This window comes from Andrena cerasifolii, chromosome 1 (genome assembly GCF_050908995.1).
Source record: "Andrena cerasifolii isolate SP2316 chromosome 1, iyAndCera1_principal, whole genome shotgun sequence".
In the NCBI taxonomy this organism is placed as follows: domain Eukaryota; kingdom Metazoa; phylum Arthropoda; class Insecta; order Hymenoptera; family Andrenidae; genus Andrena; species Andrena cerasifolii.
In genome coordinates, this window is record NC_135118.1 from 3087194 (window position 1) to 3110080 (window position 22887).

At 35.7% G+C, this 22887-nt stretch overlaps 1 protein-coding gene and 1 long non-coding RNA gene across 4 annotated transcripts in view; both read right to left on the reverse strand.

The window, feature by feature from the left end:
• The window catches only part of Chat (Choline acetyltransferase), a 197016-nt gene that overhangs the window by 42317 nt on the left and 131812 nt on the right, over positions 1-22887 (reverse strand). The gene's annotated exons all lie outside the window — the stretch shown is intronic.
• On the reverse strand, positions 1682-2827 carry LOC143375247 (uncharacterized). The gene is made up of 2 exons (XR_013086860.1): positions 2726-2827; positions 1682-1870 (listed from the first exon to the last, which is right to left on the reverse strand). It is a non-coding gene; the product is annotated as an uncharacterized LOC143375247 (long non-coding RNA).

Below are 22887 nucleotides of genomic sequence, written 5' to 3' on the forward strand. Positions count from 1 at the left end.
GTAGTTGAGTCTGTACTCCCGTTGAATAAAGAAAATAATTCTACAAGGTGATTCAGAACGAGCATAAAAAGCTTGGATAGGATGTTTGGGAGTAACAACAGTATACAATTTTGCTGCTGTTATAAAATTAGAAGCTTCGTACGAGGTGAGCTTTTAGATATAAAACCACAGCAGAATAATATGGAATATCGTTTATTTATAATTTAGTTTGGAATAAATTCTCAGAGTGAGATCCTTGAGCTTCAATACAAGCATTGCACCGACGCACAGTGCGGCCAAAGGATGGAATTTTGAACAAAAATCTACATTCAATCATAAATGTCAAAATGTTGGAATATATTTACGGAAAATAAAATTAGTAACTAAAATTTTACAAATTTTTTTAATTATTCACTATTTTCCGATTCGCTTAAAGGGAGTAGGCAGTCGAGAAAACGATTCCTTTTTATTGCATTTTCCGAAAGTACTATTTTTTTTTAATAAAATGCCGCTTGGTTTATATTAAAATTCGCAAAATTGTTGATTTTGCAGCTAAAAAGGTTAGGCGGCTACTTACAGTTTTCCTCGAAGCTTTATTTCTTTTGGTTTACGCCTGGTTGCGAATGAACGGAGGTTCAAATCGAGTTGAAAAAAATACAGGATGTGTAAAACATGTGCCATTTCCCGCCAAACCTCTGATATGGTCCGTACAAATTCGAGATTTTCATAAACAAAATTAAAAAGTCACGGATTTTTAGTGTCTTCTCTATTTGTTTTACGCGTGTGGCTTAGAAGGGAGCATCCCGAACCTGAAAATTCAAAAAATTCTGAAATTTTGGAAACATGTAGGGAATTTCCCCCTGATTACAATACAATTTTTGTTTACTGCCCAAAATCACTCTAAGGGGGTGTAATTGACACCTGAAAATCCGGTTATTTTCCGATTTTCTGTTATAACTCCTGAACTGTATAATATTTCTTTTACCAAACGCTAGATCTAATTAAAAGAAGTAACTTTTGTCTCGAAACTTTTTTCTATCTCTTATATTTCGCGAGTTATAACACAAAATTGGAAAATAGCCGAATTTTCAGGGGTTAATTTCACCCCCTTTGCGTGAATTTGGGCAGCAAACAAAAATCGCGTTGCAATCAGGAGGAAATCCCCTATATATTCACATAGTTTCAGAATTTTTTGAATTTTCGGCTTCGGGATCTTCCCTTATTAGTTGATGTTTCCTTATCTCTTTACGCCTCGCTTCTAAAGCCTCTTCAGAAAGAACGCCGATTGGTAAATCGAAAAACTCAATGACATCACAACCGTGTAACAAAATTTTATGCACGCTCATGGGCATGTAGTACCATGTATATTTCTGTAAATATAATTTTAACGCGTCTTTTAACAATATATTAAAAATACTTACATTTATTTATTTACCACAAGATTATAAAAAAACTTTACCACAAGAATCCTAAACAAAAAAATTGTATGGTCAGATGCAGAATAAGGCATATAAAATTCTAGCAGTTTCTACTAGTTTCTTTTTAAATTTTCAAAATAGAATAGGCAACGAATCGAAAACTGTTAAAACTCCAGGATATTTTGAGCCGCCTTTTTTATGTGCCAACTTGAAGCTGACAATGATTAAAATTTCATCTGAACTGTCATACACATACAAAAATCTAACTATTCATAATAAATGCATTTCTTTTTTTTTATTTATCGTCCCCATCCCTTCCTCTCTACTAATCAGTCCTTGAAGACAAATTCCTGGAACAGCGAACCATACGACATAAACCTAAACACTCATCTTTCACTCCTCTATCGTACTCCTCATTCCCGCGTCTTCTCGAACTACTTGTATTCATGCTCAAATTTCAATCACCGCCTACACTAGGGGTTCCACGCGAAATTGGACACTTTTTCGAGTAACATTTCGGATGTGGCTGAAATTTGAATATATTGTAGTCTTTAGGGATATATAAATATATCTCGAAGGATTTTTGACAATTTTGAAAAATGTCGATTTTACAGCTGTTTGAAGGTAAGTGCTAACTTTTTTTCAATAAATTATAACTATGGAAGTAGTAAACGGATGGAGATGAGGTTAACGGCGATTTGTAGAAAAGACATTGATGTTTTAAGAAAAAATAATTTCAGTTTCAGAAATAATTTTTTTAACCATTTTTGTGCAATTATTTTAAACAAATGCAGTTTTTTAACAGCGGGCGCGATTTGAAAAATCTGAAAAAACAGAATATAGTTCTATCCTTCCCCTTCATGGTCTAATTGTCAAAAATATGGGCATTTTAAAATTGGCCCTGTAAAATTTGTCGAAAATTGACGCTGCGTCGCCCAGCACCGCGGTACTCGCAGCGGCCAAGCGGCAATACCTGATATTCTTATACAGGATTCTCGAAAATGGTAAGTATTTGAAAAAAAAACTGAAGGAAGAAAACTTTTACTGTTTTTCCTATCCAATATAATACGGTATCTCAAGTTTTGGTGTTCGCAATATTTTCCTTGAAACGAGGGTGACTTTTAGTTTTTTAAATGGAATGTTATATATTTGATTGCCCAATATGAAAGCGACTGTCAAGACAAATTCAACCATATGGTATACTATGATCTTGATGGCCACACAAGGGTAGGGTGTTTATATATCCCTAAAGACTACTACATATTCAAATTTCAGCCACATCCGAAATGTTACACCAAAAAGTGTCCGATTTCGCGTGGAATGTCCACTAGGTAAAAAAACAAATGCTAAGAAATAATTAAGCGTGCAAAAAATAGATGATTTTTCTTTTCGACCCATAATTTCTGTATGATAAGCTATTATTACCCGTAATAATAAATAAATAAATGAAGAAAAATATATATATAACAATTCAGTAAGAAGTAACTTATACTGTTATACATATGAATATGTATTTCGATTTTGTATTTTTGTCCATCTATGCCGCACTGTGCGACATAACATAGTTCAGAAGTTTGCAAATCTGAGAGTTTATTTATTGTAAGCGTTCTAAAATCAACGCGTTAAATAAATATTTTTTCTAAATAATAACGACTATAATTGTGTATAACAGTGGATAACTGTCGCCTCGAACTTGTGGCCTTCGGTGCAACAATTTTAATTGAAACGACAGTAGCCTGTGAATTATTTTTTTTTAAAACGATTCCAGGTTACTGTGACGACCTGCCTCGGAGCATTTATGATTCAATGACACGTTTCCGTGTCGCCATAATGGATTAGGCTTTCTTTGGAAATGCCTATAGATAGAACAACTTCCAGCGCGAGTATTTATAGAGGTCTGACCGGTGTTATTACGCTTACACAGATCCTAGGGGGATAAACTTGAAACGAGAGCGATCGAAAGTTTCGTTAGATATCACTCGTGCTGCTGGAACAACTGCATTTTTCTTCGACGTTCCGACAGGTACGTGTGCTACAACGGAAAATTGTTCTTTATACAGATTTCTATTTTCGTCGATAAGGGTTGAAGGGGCGACGTGGGTGTTTTACAAATGGCCCACATTTCTGTGAAGTTTGCTGCAAAAGTGAATTGAGGAATGGAGATTAACCCTTCAGCGCCGGCACGTGGGGCCCGTTGAAGTAAAAATATCCCGTTTTCTTTTTGTCATTAAAACTGGACTGAATTTATATATTTATATATAAATTTGCTTTCCTTGTCAAATTGATTTTCACTTTAGTTGAAATTCAAAATCGATTTTCTCGAAAACTCGGCCTTTACCGCAATTCCGTCACTCTTGATTTTCGCCTTCTTTTCGCCAGTATAATCACCCCCTAGAGTATTGACTACAGGTAGAGGAGTACCCTGTATAAACGAAGCGTAAGGTGAGGGGGTGATAAGGTTCGCGGTAAGGGGGCGGCACGGGTAAATCGAGTAACTCACAAGGGAACACCGCGAACCCGGACTCACCGATTGGAACGCAACTTTGTGGGTTTTTTAGAGTGACACAAAACAAGAACAACGGTGTTTTTCATTTGGGCCCTATCGCCCTTTAAGGGGGTGGAAACTAACCTCAAATTCAATAACCACTCCTACTTTTTCGCGTATAACTCCTAAAGTACAAGAGATAGAGAAAAATGTTTTAAACAAAAGTTTAATGGTGCAATAAGCGCTACAAACTTCCGTTAATAAAATTTTGAAAAGAGTTGCAAAAAAATATGTAACTAACGAAAAAAACTCTTTTCAAAATTTTGTTAACGCAAGTTTGTAGCGCTTATTGCACCATTCAAATTTTGTTTGAAACATTTTTTTCTGTGTGTTGTACTTTGAGAGTTATACGCGAAAAAGCGGAAGTGCCAATTTGACTTTGAGGTTAGTTTTCACCCCCTTAAAGGACGATAAGGCCCAAATGAAAAACACCGTTGTTCTTGTTTTGAGTCACTCTAAAAACCCACAAAGTTGCCTTTCAATCAGTGAGTTCGGGTGCGCGGTGTTCACTTGTCAGTGGTTATAGGGTGGTCCTTATTTTTCAACTTCCGTCTTTTTTGGTCGCATCACTCTAAATTGGGACACTTGGTGAGAAAATGATATGTGCAAAATTTTAAACAAACGGAACTCGTGCCACATTTGAGTTAAAGTTTTTAAATTACAGTAATTTCTCGTCAGTTTCGAATATAATTGTTTTCGGTTATTTTTGAAGTATCAATGAATATATTTTAATAAAAACACAATTTCCTAGGTGTATAAGGGTAGTTATAAAAAAATACAATTATTCACATAGTTACGAGCAACAGGTAATTATTTACAAAACGCCAATCCTCATCGATTTCGATGACATTGGAATATGTTGTCAAGGACATGATTCTGAACAACTTTTTCCTATACGCGATGCCATCGCTCGACTTTAGTTTTCTAGATATTCGCAAAAATACTGTGACCAAAAACCAACTACAGTTCACAGTTTTTTAGTAGCCGAATATGCCGACCGCTCCTAATATGGAGAAGAAAAGAACTGGCCATCCGAGCGTAGAAGCAAGTGCGAAATAAAAGACTATTGAAGTTGAAAATTGAGTCTGGATGAGGAAATTGAGTAAATGTTCTGACGGAAAAGAATTGTCCAGCCTTTGGGCCTGCCATTCCTAATCCAGACAAAAAACCAGTGAAAATCAGTAAATTTGCAAGCGCAATATCTCAAAAACCAGTGGCAACCAAGTGTATACATCAATGCTTATTGAATTTATCTGGAAACGCACTATCAACTCACCTCTTCAAAAAAAAAAAATAGTTCCATTTAAAAAACCGAACTTGACCATCGTACCATTAAAAATAATAACCGAAAAAAAATCGTCTGCGCTAATAAATTAGCCCCCTCGAACCACGCAACGCCATATTTATTTTTATTTTTTATCTCCAACACATTAAGAGATATCCAGCTGTTCAGTCTTCCCGCGGACACCCAGTATAAGGACCGCCCTAGTGATTATGCACGGCGAATGCATCCGAAGTTAACCGACTTGTCCGTAACTCAACCTCTGCCTCTAATTAGTCTAATTATACGTTTCCCTCGCCGATAGTCCCAGCTTACGTTCTGCCTGTATGCTATGGACCCACGCACAGAGTAGAGCCGACCGCGCTGGTTTAAACCGTGAAACTGAACCAGCGCCATCTGCACGCGCCTCCTGCGTATGCGTCCAAGCGTACGCTGCGCGCGCTCAGCTGACTCGGCTTTAAACCGCGCGGCCCAGACGCTGAACCGCTAATATTCAACTGTAAATATCTCGAGAATGAAGCCTCGGATCCCAAAACGGTAAAGGACTTTTCGATGTCTTTTTGCACGAGGATATTGCATGCCCCGGGAAGTCCTCGAATTTTTGGGCAACCTGTACATTCGTTGTCTAAATACGTCAATGCCAGGCGAAGATTCAACCGAATCGGGAGCAAGTGGATGGGAAAGTAATAAAGTAGGTATCGCGAGGCGACGGGGATCGTTGCGCCATGGATGCTGGGTTGCAGCTGCGACGCTTCGCAACGCGCGTGGATTACGCGCTCGGACGTGCAGATATGCGCCGCGACACGTAATGCAGGTGCAGATCGGGAGAGATACGAGGGCCGGATCCGCGGGGACGATAATGATCTTTCGCACGTGCACACAGCCAGTCCGATCTGAGGTTTCTTATTCAATAGGGGGCGCACGATTACAGCCCACTTCCCTTTGTGCTTCCCTTCGACAGTACTAACGACGCCACGACGGTTTTCGGTACTTTTTGTGCTCCCGTCTCGTCGGCTCGGTCCATGATCAGTGACACGTCTCGAAGATCCAGGGAATTTTCTTTTTCCTTCCTTTTCCTATTTTCTTGCTGCCGTAAATGGGGGGCGAGGGGGACGTCGATTGGAAGGATTTCTTGCTCGCAGTTGGTTGGGAGAAAGGTTCCATTCGAGCCGGGAAGGAAATTGTAAGATCGATGATGAGTTGCATATATACGTGAATCGTGGGTCAGTGGAAGATGAAAAAGGGAGGTAGGTGAGCGTATTTTAACATTTCGACTGGAAGCGTCTGGTATTCCGAATGAATGATTTATGAGAGTCCATTGGGGGATTGATTATTGCAAGTGAAGTGAGATTGGAATTATGAAAATGAACTGGGGTGGTCACGGAAAATTGTTAAAAGCTACAGTTTATTTGGAAATAAAAGTAGGTGTCTATTTGTAATTAGTGTTTTGAATGCGAGAACTATAATTACGGGTTTGAACTGAAGTTTTATGCAATCAGTTTCGATCAAATTTTGATTTAAAGATTACATTATAATACAACTCATGTGGCAGGATTTATTACTCATTAGTATATAGTAGATTTTGTTTCTAGACTTGGTGAGCATGGTATTGTATCTTAAGCATCTTTCGTACTAGGGGAAATGTTTTAAATAAATTTTCGATTAGGAATAACGTAAAGTGGAAATAACAATTAAAAGTATCACGATATTTTTGTCTTTTAAAGTCTCATAAGTTTATTTTGGTAACATAAGACCTTTTATGCTGACGTGATATAGATCCCCGGCATTTACTGACATAAGTAAAAAGCTATTAATTCATATAAATCTGTAACTCAACTCTGTCAAAATAAATAGCATTTATTTTACAAAGTTTATTACATAGTATTTGCAAATAGGGGGATCAGTGATTTCTGCGCGTTCAATTTTAATAATAATAATCATAATTGTTATTAATAATATTGGTAATAGCTATCATCATTTTCTGCGAAGATCTGTCCATATAAGCTTGATTTTCGCTTTGAAATTAAAACGGTATTTTTGGTGCACGGAAACTGAGACTGCTTCGGAAGCGCACATCGGTTTCTGCGCGGTCTTTCGCCGGCGCAGCTTGGAGTGAATATTGTACTCATTTTCAGACGTATCGAACATTGTATATAAAAAATTGCATGGAAATCGAATATTCTCGTTGATCCAAATTATGTAGCGTGACTTTTGTATTCAGTAAAAATAAACTTTTTTGTCAATATTTTTCCTGTTTTTAACATATTTTTGGGTGCGGAATTCGAAAAACACAAAGAAAATTTCATACCACATGCCATCAGCAGGTATGCTGAACCTCGCCCATTTATCACATAATTTATGTAATTTGTGGTGAATAAAGTCGAATTATTATTATTATTATCATTATTATCATTATTATCATTATTATCATTATTATCATTATTATCATTATTATCATTATTATCATTATTATCATTATTATCATTATTATCATTATTATCATTATTATCAGCATTATTATCATCATTATTATCACCATTATTATCACCATTATTATCACCATTATTATCATCATTATTATCATCATTATTATCATCATTATTATTATCATTATTATTATTATCATTATTATCATCATTATTATCATCATTATTATCATCATTATTATTATCATTATTATCATCATTATTATTATCATTATTATTATTATTATTATTATCATCATTCTTAGTATCATTATTATTATTATTATTATTCTTAATTGATTTCATTCAATTGCATATTATAAAACAAAAACGTCAAAGCAAGTTGTGAAAGAACTGTACGCGATGGAGCAAATCTGCAGATATGGGCAAACACTTTATTTAATTTTATTTAATTTTACTTAATTAAAAATTTGATTTAATTTCTATTTTTTTTTTAGTTAACCCGGTTTTACTTTATTCGATGAATTTTCCAGCTCTACGTTATTGATAGAATTATTTAGTTTTCGGGAGAAATCTGCTAATGCAATGCGCGCTTTTCCTATTTATATTTGGAAATGCGTTACATTAGCACGTGCAATGCTTTAGCAAACCAGTAAGCATAATGCAGACGCGTAATCAGCGTTCACAACAGGATGTGGATAGACGGAGTAATAGATGTGGTTTACGCGTGATGGTGCACGTGATAATACTGTGCGTGGCGTTCTCCTTCTCCGTAAACATGATTATTCGTATATAGTAGGAATCAGCGATAGTATTTTTATTAAACTTAAAAGGTTCCGATGGAATTTTAAAATTAAGTATATTTCAATTTCATCAAACGTTTTACAGCATTTCAGTTCATTCTTGTCGCATAAATTAAATACCGGGGCAGTTACTAGTAAGCACGCATAATACTAATTCCATTATATTAATTTATATGAGCGTTTGCAGTGAATGCCTGGCGATGATTGATCCGTTAGCTACGCTGACGTCAGGTATACCATGTAATTGTAAAATCTTTTCGTGATGTGGTAACATTATATCTGAGATTAAGGGGACCTTCCGGTCTAAAAGTCGATTTTTTTTCATTTTTCGAATGTTCAACCTTTTGGGAATACGTGTTTAAAAGGATTTGTTGAAATTCGTAAAATTCCCGAAGTTATAGGCATTTAAAACTTTAAACGCGTTTTTCTTGAAACAGTGTTTTCAAAACGGTGGGACCTGTAACTCCAAAAATTATTATCCGATTTGATTGAAACTTTTTTTATTTTGAAGAATATATTTCTGGCTAGGGGGGATACCAGAAAAAATACAAAAAATTGAATATTTATAATTTTCAAAGGCGTTGAAAGAATGAAAAATAAAGAGAAAAACTGATTTCACATTTCAAGTGTCGTTATTTTCTAAAAAATATCATTTTTGTATTTTGTCTGGTTTTTCCCCTAGCCAGAAGTATATTCTTCAAAATAAGAAAAGTTTCAGTCGAATCGGATAATAACTTTTGGAGATACAGGTCCCACCGATTTGGATCAATTTTTTGACGCCTATTAATTATAAAACAAAAAATATATTTCTATAATTTAAGACACCCTTAATACAATGTAACAAGTCCCATCCAGTTATATGTAGTAGTTTTCCTTTAATTAATTCCTAAAGATCACCTATTTTTTGTCAGCCAGGCAAACGTGTTAGGCAGGAGTGAAACCAGATTTAACAATTCGAACATTTATTTAAGGCAATATCGAATTAACATTCTAGTGAATATTGTAATATTCGATTTTTTATAATATTGTGACAGAGAAATATGCTTTATTCGTGAATCTAGTCTAGAGTATTTTTTGTTATCCGTTGAATTCGTAGATAGAATAGTCTTTGGATTTAAAAGTTTTGACAATCATTTTATTGAACCTTATAAACAAAACCCCAAACAATGTACTCACCTACATTGATAATAGCTGTGTATATGAAATTAATAAGAATTTTGAAAAGCACAGGTATTGCTCTCCACATATAGTGAACATAATTTAGCACGTCGAAAATATGATTAAATATTATTAAAAAAAATTCTCCTACGTGTAATATAGTTAACACAACTTGTCGAAGTTAAATAGAGAAACGAAGAAGAATGGTGTTTACGCAATATAATTTACAACTCGTTTTATGGTGCATTTATGGAATTGACACCTATCCATATTTATATTGGGATATAAACTACATTAATTGAGCACAGTCGAGGATATCAACAGCTCACAGGGGCTGATTACGTTTTCATGCGAGAAAATACGACCCGTTGTGAATATATCGAAGATCTTTAATGCCTTAGTATAAAAATGAGGCACGAGGTATTCAATGGCCATCCGTAAGAGCCTATAAAAGGCTATAGAAGTTTCGCAACGTATATCCAACGTGATAGAATTGCATGGCAATCATTAATTCCATACGATATGAATGCCGCACATATTTTATTACTTTTCTCTCAAGCATATCAATTTTGGATAGTAAAGGACGTATTAACAATTAACTAAGAAATGAAGATGGTATGTTTTTAAGGCGAGGACAGGTTGAATGGATGGTGAAAATGTATAATATCAATTTTGTAGTGAATTGTCGAGTGTCATATTTTGTAAATCGAATAATAAAAAGATTTAATTTCGTAGCTTGCTAAATTCAGACCACATTGAGCATACTAGCTTCTTTAATTTTTTAAACTTTAACGTGTATCTTTATACTTATAGTGTACTGGTTCCTTTTTTACTTAATTCACTTTCTTTTTATTCCTTTTGTAAGTGGAGGACACTTTACGTTTTAAATTAATTTAGGTTTTGTATACTATTAAACAAAATTGAAGAATATAATAATTATAATACGATTGAGGGTGGGTGAATGTGGAAAGAGTAGTATAAGGTACGGCGGCGGGGAGAGAGAGAGCGATGTGTAGAGAGAGAGAGACGGGAAAAAAAGGAAAAATGGTAGGACACGCGAGAGGCAGGAGGCGGCGAGCGGAGACTGTAAATAGGGATGTAGTTAGGGGTAGTTGTAAGGAGTCGCAGTAAGGAGTAATTGCAAGAAGTAATAGTAGAGTAATTGTAAGTAGAGTTAAGTAGAATTAAGTAAGGAAATTGTACGGAAGGAGACGGAGGTTCTTGCAACCCTAACGGGAGTCAATACCCATACAGCACACTTCGTGGCAGCAACGTTGCAGGATGGTTGCAATAACCTTGCAGTGTTGCATGGTTGCAGCGCAATGTGGATGTAACGTTGCTGCGACGTTGCCGTGCAACATTGCACGGGGCAGACATAGAATTATTGCTGCATAGTTGCATCAATGTTGCGGTGCAATATTACGCGGCAATGTTCCTACAATATTTCTGCAACGTTACGGCAACGTTTGGTAACGTTCCCACAATGTTACAGCAACGTTGCGCCAGTATTGCGGCAACGTTCCTGCAATGTTGTTGCAACTGCCATTTTAACTTAAAATATTTCCATTGTTTGTAATCATACGAGAAAATGTCTAAGGAAAACAATGTTTGCTTCAGAGAGACAATTATTCTGACACAGACGATTTTTGTCCCAAGGTTATATTTCCCGAAATTTCAAGATCATCGATGGTTTTTTTAATGGGATGACGTATTTTCATTACTGTAACGTTACAGCCAATAAAAATACAAATTCAGCCATGTATAATATGTTGTCCTTTTTGTCTAGCAATCATTTTTTTCCTGAGACATTTTCTCGTATCGTTACAAACAACGGAGATATTTTAAGTTTAAATGTTAGGTGAGTCACCCTATATATTTTAATGCGTAGAATGACACATGGTGGAAGTTGTAGTACATACCTACTAGTGTCACAAAACCCTAATGGAGTTTGTCAAAATGAGTCTTCGTTTTTGAATAATTTGAGTTTAAAGTTTTGCATGTTAGGAGTGTAAGTTCGAATACGTTAGCATTCTTGTCAATCAGTGGTTGTAGCTGCGGCGGTAAAGTGTTCACCTACGACGCTACAGGTCGCCGGATCGAATCCCCTTGGGGGAAAAGAATTTTCTTTGACACACAATATATACACCGTTATTTATATTTTTCGCCGTACTGCCCGAAACGTTGCAGGAGGCGGACACAGAATTATTACTGCAACGTTGCGTGCAACATTGCAATCTTGCACTGCAACCATTCCGTAACTTTGCTGCAACGAGAGTGTGCTGTATGGGTAAAGATACATACATACATAATACGATTGAGGGATCACGTTTCGGCACAATTGGAGGGGGTAAACGAACTATTAAAAAATATTAATTGTATAATACTTGCCACCGAACAAGCACTATGCATTTAATAGACTAATTTAGCCAAAATCGAAATTCTACTTATATAAGAATCTGGAATTTCTAAAGTACACTGGGTATATAATCATACCGAATGATAAAATCATTCCAACTGCTTCGAACAGTGCACGTCCTCTTCATCTTACAAAATATCCCGTTGTAGAAGAAGATCGACGTGTAATTTGAATTTTCCAGTCCCATATTAAACAATCAAAATCATGAATGCACATTTAATTAATTAGTCCCCATCCATTGCTCGCCACTACAGTCACCATTTATTTCTATACGTGTGGAGTTGTCTGAACGTAAAAGCACGCCCACGCCAGACAGCCAGTAGGCACGCAGAAAATGGATTATTTAAATGAACGATTTTCCTTTTCATTCGATGATCGACATAATTAGCGATCGTTTCAACACGATGACAATAGAGAAAAACGATCCCATAAATCTGCCCAGGCTCATCTATCCTTGTATCTTCCGATGCTCGTGCACGTGGCTCATTGCGAAATAGAAATAGAACGTTTCGCGAAGATTTGCAATCATCTTCCGCAGTTTAATGAGACGCTGCCACACACAAGCGATGCGCTAAAAGTTCGTCGCGTAATATGGATCATCCATTGGAATTACTCGCGACACGAATAAAGATGATCCTTTCAATTTAACGCTGAGTGATTTCGTCATCAGCCTGATGATGTTTTATGTCCGTCGAGGGTCCTGGGAACTAGACAGTGACGAATGAACCCTCAATATAGTATCATGCATTTCGCAGGCAGAAAAATAGATGATAAATCATTTCAAAGTTTATCACGAGCACATGCCATGAGAATTCACTTTCAATTGAATAATGATAATGTTTAAGATGTATACGATGATAAAGATGGTTTATTCTTTTTTTCAGATATACTGGAATAATTTTATTACGTTTTCTTTGTTGCTTTTTTATAAATGGCAGGGAATTGTTCAACAGTTTATTGAGAGCATAATTCATGAAAATATGGTTCAAACTGATCACTGGCAGGTTTTAGTATGTTTGCTTTGTTGCATTCTTCATAGTACTTTTTATATTAAAATTCTACTGTGCGAATAGAAACAAAAATTTGGGTTTATCAGACCCCATTTCTTCAGTTAGATAACAAAGTTTTCACTTTACAAGTTAAGAGTTAATTTTGTGCTGGTTTCTCCAGAAATAGTAATTGCATCTTCTAAAACAATTATGCTGATTCAAAAGAATGATACGAAGCAACGGGAAAGAAAGAAATATAGTGAACGTCAGTACAATAATACATTTTCCTCGTGGTATTCTTTTATAGAACGGTAGAGCCTTAAGTAGCTGTATACCGTATTGAACGATAAAGTTATCTTACTAGGTCATAATCCATGCATGGTGAATAGTGTAGGATGTAAATATATCCAATTCAAGTTTACAAACGATATTATTTCTCTACCTACTGCAAGCATAGAAAACTTGGTTATTGATATTGTGAGTGTACACTTAAGGGTACTGGGCAGTCGTTTTTGTCGAATTTGAAGAATTTCCTTTTAAATTAATTACAAAAATAAATTAAAGCCGTGACTTGTTCTTTGACACAATGTTTATTAACATCATAATAAGCTTTAAAAAAACACGTTTGTTTTGCCAAAAATATGCATTATAGATGATTCAGGGGACTAGGCAGTCGGAAACTCGCTTTTTTTTGTACTTTTCGAAGGTTCCACCCTTCCCGAGTAAAATGCCGTTTGGTTTATGATAAAATTCGCAAAAATAAGGATTTTACAGCCGAAAAGGTTAAACGCGTTTTTCTCGGAATCATATTTTTACTCTTCGTTTTACAGTGATTGCGAAAAGACGGAGCTACAAGTCGATTTGAAAAAAAATCAGCATATGTGAAACATGCCTAGTTACGACCTGAACCTAAGCGTAAGTCTATGAAAACTTCTGTTTTGACAAAAAAAAATAAAATTGCTCTTTTCTCTGACGAAAAATCAAGTTTCTTTAAAATTGCCGTTTTACAGCCGCCATTTTTATAATTTTGATATTTTTTTTTCTTTTTCAATAGGTCCAGGTCAGAATGGGGGTCAGGGCAAAGCATAGTTTTCATAGGATACTTTAAAATTCAATTTCTTACGGCCAGAATCACTGCAAAATTACAGCGGCTCCAGAAAAAAAAAACACCTGTATATCAGGCAACTGTAGCGCTGTCATATATATGTATACATTATTCAAATAATTTTTTTTTACTGTTTATAGTATTAACAAACATTACCCAAAAGTACTAGTCACAATTTGTATTCATCTCCTTGTAATTAATTCGCAAAAAATACTTGATTTTCGAGCGATCTGACTGCCTATTCCCCTTAAAGGTTTTTTTTTTTTAAAAAGTTTCTTTTGCTTTGCAGCGCTGTTAACGAAACGAAATACAAGCGACCTGCTTGTAAGTTCTACTTCAGAATACCTCTGGTTTTCCACTGAACCTATAAAAGAAGCAAAAGTATGAAAATGACAGCTACGAAATGGCGATTTTTCGAAAAAGTGCATTTTTCGGCAGACCAGGTTGATTTTAGTTTCTTTTTATGAATAAGAGTTTTTAATAACTTCAAGTTAGGTTCAGGCCGAAACTACACATTTTGTGAACATGCTCGAATTTGAGTTGAATCGACTGGGACATCTCCTTTTTTTAATTATCACTGCAAAACCAAAGAAACTTTTGTAAAAAGCCTCTTTAAATCTCCACCTGTAGCTTCATATATAATGCATATTTTCGACTAAACAATCATGTTTTTTTAGAACTTATGATGTTAATAAACTTTGTGTCAAAGAACAAGTCACAGCTTCAATTTATTCTTTTGCAATTAACTAAAAAAGAAGTGCTTCTTTTTCGACAGAAACGACTGCCTAGTACCCTTAAATAGTCAAAGAACCCACATTCTGCATGTTACCTTTAAGACAGACTTTTCGAAATAGCTAGCCACCATTTCGAAGCGTAACATATGTATATTACCGAAATCAGCAATTTTTTACACAAAACTGTTAGTACTGTAATAAAGAAAGTAGCTACACGAATAAATGTAGGTAATGTTGCCAGTGTGAAAAGCTGAAAATGTTAACCTGTTAATCAACGAAGACGAGTCTTAACTCGTCCCCTAAAAAGTGCCTCAACTTTGGGTGAAATGAATGACTCAATCGTGAAAACTTAATAATTATTATAATCACACTCCTGCAAAGGGAGGAAATACTCGAGTAATTTAGATACGATCATTTCCCAATACAATACATTTTAACCCACAGCACTCCAAGTAAGCTTCAGATGCACACCAAACATTAAATTAACATTGCATATTCGTATGATTAATATTTATAAAAAAAAATCATTGAACTCGCCAGTAGAGTTAAAGTGAAATTATTTATTTGGAGATTTCTACCTATACAAACTTCTGTGTCAGTGTAGCATCGAGGAAGACTGTCTCTAGTGGATCGAGCAGCGAATAAGTCGGAGTGCAAAGGGTTAATTAAAATATACAAGAATCGTTTCTGGCCGAGAAATTACTTGGTTAACAGGTTAATGTTGACGGTAATTAATAAAACTAATTCGCGCGCAATCGTACTTTCGTTATTACACACAAAGTAACTGTTAGGAAGAAACTGGGGAACCTGAGGAACAAGTGTTGGAGACTTTTGGGTATTGGAGGTACTCGTAAAGTAACCTAATACAGTGATCTATGGTAGATCTTTTTACTGTTCGTGAGAAGATCCTGGACGGATTGTGCACGTCGATGATAGATATCACGAGTTGGTATTCTGCAATAGTGGTACGTAAGTAGCTTAACGAGCCCAGGTGAAATCACGAGGAGAGGTTCACGTAGCATATTCTGTGAGGAAACAGCTAACGCAATAACGTCTCAATGCCTCTGATAAATAATTGGGCTATCCTTCAGACGTCGTTTATTATGAATCGAATAGAATTCGCAGCTGAAGCTCCAATTTTTTAGTTGATAAGGAGATACGACTGTTTAAATTTGAGAATCTTCGTTAAACGCGGGTTTAATATTTTTAATACCTAAGTGGTCCTTCCAACCCACCGGGAAATTTCGCGATTTTATGGCTAAAAACCTTAAAAATAAATTTTTCAATTCGACAAAATAAATGCAAATGTCAATTGAATAACTAATATGAGTATCAAATGCCACCAATTTTACTGTTAAATGTTTTAATACAAAGCGAGTATAGACTCGCAAATGTTTATGTTATTAATTAATCCAGATTTTCAAGTTGCTTCAAACACTTATATTGTGTTATCCAAAGATCGGAAAATAATTTCAAGGCATGGATTGAATTCCTGGTGGCGCGTAAGATATCTTTTTGTCCTCAAAATAATTGTGTTTCGGTTTTTAATGCGTAATTTATACAATTTTTAAATTAGTGTTTTAGAAATTACCTTTTCCTATAAGAATCAATTTTCAATACATAAAATAGTTATCAATCCCATAATATCCTGTAATGATTTTAATTCCTACTTCACGTTAGACTATTTTGATTCTATACAACTAATATTCTACACAACTATTCTATATAACAAAGAAAAAAGTGTATAAATGTAAATAATAAAAAATCTTTATCGTTCCTAATTTTTGTGAGCGCTGTTTTTTGGATAATTTAGTTTCTCATATATTAGAACGTAAAATGCCGAATTTTATATATTAAAAATAAGTTCTCAGGTTTTGACCACGAAAATGGATATAGTTCCTCGATTGACATTTGTATTAAATTTGTAAAATTACAAAATTTCATTCCCGTAGTTTTGGCCATAAAATCGCATAATTTCCCCACGGCGCACCGTGTTCGAGAAACATCGCGAATGTAAAAATGTTGTGAACATTCTAGTAAGGCAGAGAAATAAAACTTAAATAAATATGTAACAATAATAATAAATATGTGATAAATAGTAAATGATCATTAGAGCGTTAAAGCTTTATCGCATACTTACATCATATATGAACTTCAAAATATTATAAATAAGATAAATGAGCCGTTTATTTTGAAAGTGGCGTAAGTCCATTTATGTTCGAATCGAGATATCGAAGGGTTTGCTTTGGATTAAATTTATAAATATGGGTAACAGATAACATAGTAGTATAGTGTTTTTGGGTTTCCAAGGGTGTCAAATTTATCATTCCAATTAGCATAATTAACATTATTTAAGAAATAATATGTGTTTGATGGCTATGAATGGACTTGCGCCACTTTCAAAATCAATGAAATGACCTTTTCAATTCTTAACAAAGCACAAGTCCATAGGAAAAGTAAATTTCCCTTGAAATAAAAATAAGTGTACACACTTTTGTTATAAAATAAAAGAAATATTCAACTTTTATTCTTTGTTAAGTAATTTTTACATTAAAATTAATAATGCTTTATTAATTATTATTCAGTCTTCTCCAGCCTTTGTATGCGGGCGTGATTTAAAATAATTATGGTGTGCAGGTGGTATATAATATAATAAATCCATTAAGTCCTTATATTTTAGGTGTGTGATTGTTCTCGTTTCTTTTCTCGTCCAAGTCGCGTATTCCAATACATTTTTCGTGCATTTTATCTGTCTGCTGTAGTTTTAGTTGTGACTGCTTTATGTCCCGCAGACATTTACTTTGTAATATGCAATTAATTTGTTATAAACAAATTATTAACAAATTGCTGAAAATTACAAGGGCATATCCGGAGACCCGTATGAGTCCGTCAGCGGATCGAAAGTGAAATTTGAGATTAAATTGTTTATAACAAATTAATTGCACATTAATAATTAAACTGCTGCCTTGATAATTAAACGTAAAGCTGTGATCTCAACAAATTTTATTGCACAATACTTTCCGTATCCATTTAAAACTCTCACAATGGGACTTATGCCACTTTCAAAATAAACTTTTTCATCGCTTCATTAACCAGCATATTTTCGTTTCACAAAATTTTAATGACTTTAAATATATTAGTAACAATTTGCTTCAGAATGAAAAGATCGTGTAAAAATGTAACTATTAAGCTAACTCGATTTTTTTGGAAAATGGACTTACGCCACTTTCAAAATAAACGGCTCAAATTTTGTTTTACACTTTTGATTTATTTTCGCATAAGGAATCACCTCTCGCCTATTTGTACCATCCTTTCGGCCGCGCCCCATATATGCAGCTCTAATCGTTTTAGTACAGGGATCCATTCTAAAATCCTGTAGCATTGTTCTATGAGTACATATTTCGTAACGGTACATGATGACATAATAGCATAGTTAAACGGTTACGCAATTGTTTTATAAAAGCAGTGTCAGCTTCGCCACTGAACGTACTGCCGAGTCATGTTCGTTGCGAGGATTGAAGATGTGCTCATCTTTGATCTAGTCCACTGAAGTATGACATAACCGGGAACGTATTTTCGCCTTGAAAGCCGCCTTCAGGTAATATTAAATGCTCGAGCATAATATGAGAAGATTTGTACGCTTCGTCTTATAATATTATTATAGTCGTCAAAGTTCCTTGGAAGGATGTGGTTTGAAAAAATCAATTTTTTTTTAATATTTTTCGAAAGTACGTATCCTCAAGAATGTACTGTTAAATTTTCATTGAAAAATTCCTATTACTTTAGCTTCTACAGAGGCATTTTGTAGATGAAAACTTTGGACTTGTTTTTCTCGAAACGTCAATTTTTCACATGGTGGAGGTAAAATCTGAAAATCTATCGAACCGATTGCTTTATAAATTGAACTGCTTATTCTACACGCCTATGCCTCTGGCCAGTACTACAACCTAGTATTTCTGTTGAGTCTAACGTACTTTTAAAATCGAAAATAGCACAGAAAACACAGCCGAAATATATTGATTTTTGTATTTTGCCCGCCATTTTGTTAATTTTAAGGATAAATCATTTATTCTAGTTCGGGCTATAGCGACAGTCATACTGATCAAGAATCTGTTTGTATTTTTGGATTCGGATAAGTCCAACTGCTGAAATCACCTGCACGAGCGAGGCATGAATTTTTAAACATGCCATTAAAATCGCCTGCAAAACCATTTTAAAAGCAATAATTTTATTACTTTTATATTTTTTATTTATTGTAGAAATGTAGTTTAGTCAATAGAAAAAAGTTTTATTCCGTTACTATAATTCCTGTCTTCGCAATAAATTCCTGAAAATCGCTGAATTTATCGGCGCGCTAACCAGAATGACCCCTTAATGAGGATGCTTACCATTGAAATATATTTGAATTCGTAGCTAAACCGTGTAACGAAAAGCATGTCGAATTTCACTGAAATGTTATATTGAAGTTTTTTGTTAAAAAGTGCATTAAGTATCGTGGAAATATGCTCGAACTTTTAGTAAATATATATTCAATTTTATAATCAAATATTTCTAAATTTTTAAATTAAGACAGATGAGATGAGTGTTAGGTGCATTAGGGGTGTCAAATTTTTCAATGTTTTAATATTAAAAACGACTAGTGGGAAAACGGTACACTTTCAAGTTTAAAATTAACCACTACCTTTAAATTTGATGTAATAATTTATTTACCTAGGAATTTCATTTGAAATTATAGAAAAGTACGAAAATTACTAAAATTATTAAAACAAAATTTAATAATTGAGCTTATGAACCGCAACAGAAGCAAACAAGGTATCGGTTAATTGGAGTACTTTGTTAAATAGCATTAAATTTACTACATATATGATATACCTATGGCTAGATCTGTTGCTAAAGTTATATATATATATATATATATATTTTTTCATTTTGTAATAAATACTAATTTCCACATATTTTTATTTTCATTTTCATACTTTTATGTAAGACTCACTTTAAGCAGTACATGAATATGTAGTTTGTAGTTAAATCTTACTTAATTCCCCTATTTTCAACTGTGTTTTGAAGTAGCTAAACCTCGCTTAAATTAACTTCTGAAGATAGTTTCAGATTCAGGATTAAAAACAGCATTACTTTGTCACTATTCATTTTAAAATTTTCAAAAATTTTATATTTACCCACAAAATTGACACACCCTAAGGTGCGTGGACTCTTTATATCCATGGTAAAAGAAATCCAGAACACTTGTTATAAATATTCCAACCCCCTTGAAACTGCACCGAAAATCTCGAGCACCTTCGTCGCCGTCACGTCTCCTTTGTCATAGACTCGCTAAGCGGACAGCTTGACAAGTGTGTCAAGTGTCAACAAGAATTTCCAGCGGAAACTATTCCGCAGGAAACATATTGCCTATGAACTTGGGCCACCTCTGTTGGGGCGCAATATACCCGAATCAACCAGGAGACATCAACCCCCTTCGCCCAAGTTCATGCCGTTGGTGTCGCGTTACGGAGATTTCAACAGAAGCTCGAACACGACGCCGCGGTAACTTTCCATTCAGCTCGAATCTCCTCTCAGCTATCATGTCTCCAGTTCCACTCCCCTCCAGCTTTTTCTCCCCTCTGCTGTAATTGTTTTTACCTTGTTTTTCGAAATATTGGCTTTCCCTTCGCCCCCTTTGGTGCTGGTTCCCTCAATACCTTTGATATTTTAGGTACGGTCTCCTTTGCGCCTGCACATGTATGCAGGTATGTAGAATGTATTTAACGTAGTCTGTGGTTCTCTGTCAGCGCAAACTCGGCGTTATCGACCACTCGGCGGAACCGCCGACATTTATGTATCTCTGTGCCAGTGGTTTCCAAAGTGCACCCCTGCACACCTCTGCGAGCCTCGCGTGGGGTTTAATCTGTTCGTCCAGGAAGACGAGTTAACTCGTGCTTTCGAAACTCTTCGGATTTAGGTAAGACGCGGTAGCTTGTCCTTCGAAAACTCTTCAGTGTTGGACAGGACGAATTAATTCGTCGTTCGAAAATAATTCGGCCTTGGGTAAGACGAGTTAACTCGTCACTTGAAAGTTCTTGAGGGTTGGACAAAACGAGTTAACTCGTCACTTGAAAGCTCTTGAGGGTTGGACAAGACGAGTTAACTCGTCACTTGAAAGCTCTGGAGCGGCGGAAAAGACGAGTTAACTCGTCGTTTGAGAAGTCGGGGTCCGAAGAGCAGGGAAGAAGACGAGTTAACTCGTCACTCGAAAACTCTTCAGGGTTGAACAACACGAGTTAATTCGTCGTTTGAAAATAATTCGGCCTTGGGTAAGACGAGTTAACTCGTCACTTGGAAGCTCTTGAGGGTTGGACAAGACGAGTTAACTCGTCACTTGAAAGCTTTTGAGGGTTGGACAAGACGAGGTAACTCGTCACTTGAAAGCTCTGGAGCGACGGAAAAGACGAGTTAACTCGTCGATTGAGAAGTCGGGGTCCGAAGAGCAGGGAACAAGACGAGTTAACTCGTCACTCGAAAACTCTTCAGGGTTGAACAACACGAGTTAATTCGTCGTTTGAAAATAATTCGGCCTTGGGTAAGACGAGTTAACTCGTCATTTGACAGCTCTTGAGCGTTGGACAAGACGAGTTAACTCGTCACTTGAAAGCTCTAGAGCGGCGGAAAAGACGAGTTAACTCGTCGATTGAGAAGTCCGGGTCCGAAGAGCAGGGAACAAGACGAGTTAACTCGTCACTCGAAAACTCTTCAGGGTTGAACAACACGAGTTAATTTGTCGTTTGAAAATAATTCGGCCTTGGGTAAGACGAGTTAACTCGTCATTTGACAGCTCTTGAGCGTTGGACAAGACGAGTTAACTCGTCGTTTGAACATAATTCGGCCTTGGGTAAGACGAGTTAACTCGTCATTTTAACCTGTCTGCAAAGAAGTCACAACCTAGAAATTGAAACCTAAGTAAAACTAAGGCTACCAAATTACTGTACAGTACAGGACTAACTTCTCCGGAGGAGCAAACAAAGTAGATCGTTGTTGTTAAGATTAGAACTGACCTCCAAATGCAACTTTCGGATAAATAAATATACAAGCATGATTATTGAGGAGAGAACAACCTTAATCCTTAGCAAGTGTGTTTGAAAATGGTCTGAAACGGAAAGCAAACAAAGTTTTTCACACGAACCTCTTCTATGGCTCACATCTAATATATCAAATATATTTACTTAGCAGAGATAGCCCTCATTTACCAAAAAGCAGGAAGGGGCAGGCAATATGCAAATACATATGAAAAGGCTCTTATTAATTCAGACCTGGAAGAAGACAGTCATTCAAGAAGTACAGTCTTCCATATGCTTCACCCCTGAAGTTAATTACTCTTAATGAACATCTACCTTGAAGACCTGCAATCGCAAATCAATCATTCATGGGCACTTGAGCGCGCTTTTCATTACGAAAGTGACGGGAGTAAAATATCTCGAAACATCGAAAAATAGTCTGACCCGGTTCACGTTCGAAGCTTGAAATTAAATGGATCCCCGACAATTTCAACATCTATTGAACAATACTCTAATGCCTCGACAGATTAATTATCCGCTATATGTATAATATAAACACACACACAGAATTGTTAACTTACGTACTAGAAAATTGAATATCTAGAAAACGATGAGTGCACTGACTAATATTTGTCAAACCACTTTAGTTTCTTTTAGTGAGTTCTATATGCCTCTTAAGTTTCTAGGTTTCTACGAATATTTTTGAAACACCCGCTTAGAAACACTTGGACGATTCAGGGAGCCACGTTATCGAGTTTGGAAACCACTGTGTGCCCAGAAACATTCGGCTATCGGCTTTCTCTCGCATGCAAGCTCGGCGAGTCGGGTGCACCGTGCGATCATAGGGGTCGATCGTTGTGCCGTGGGGTCCGAGAGAAAGCGTCGCTGCGATCCATCGATTCCAGCGAAACCTTTTGCACGACACACGGCTCGACCCGTCGTTTTCACCGTGGCTAATGAAGTATCGCGTTAAGCGGGAAACT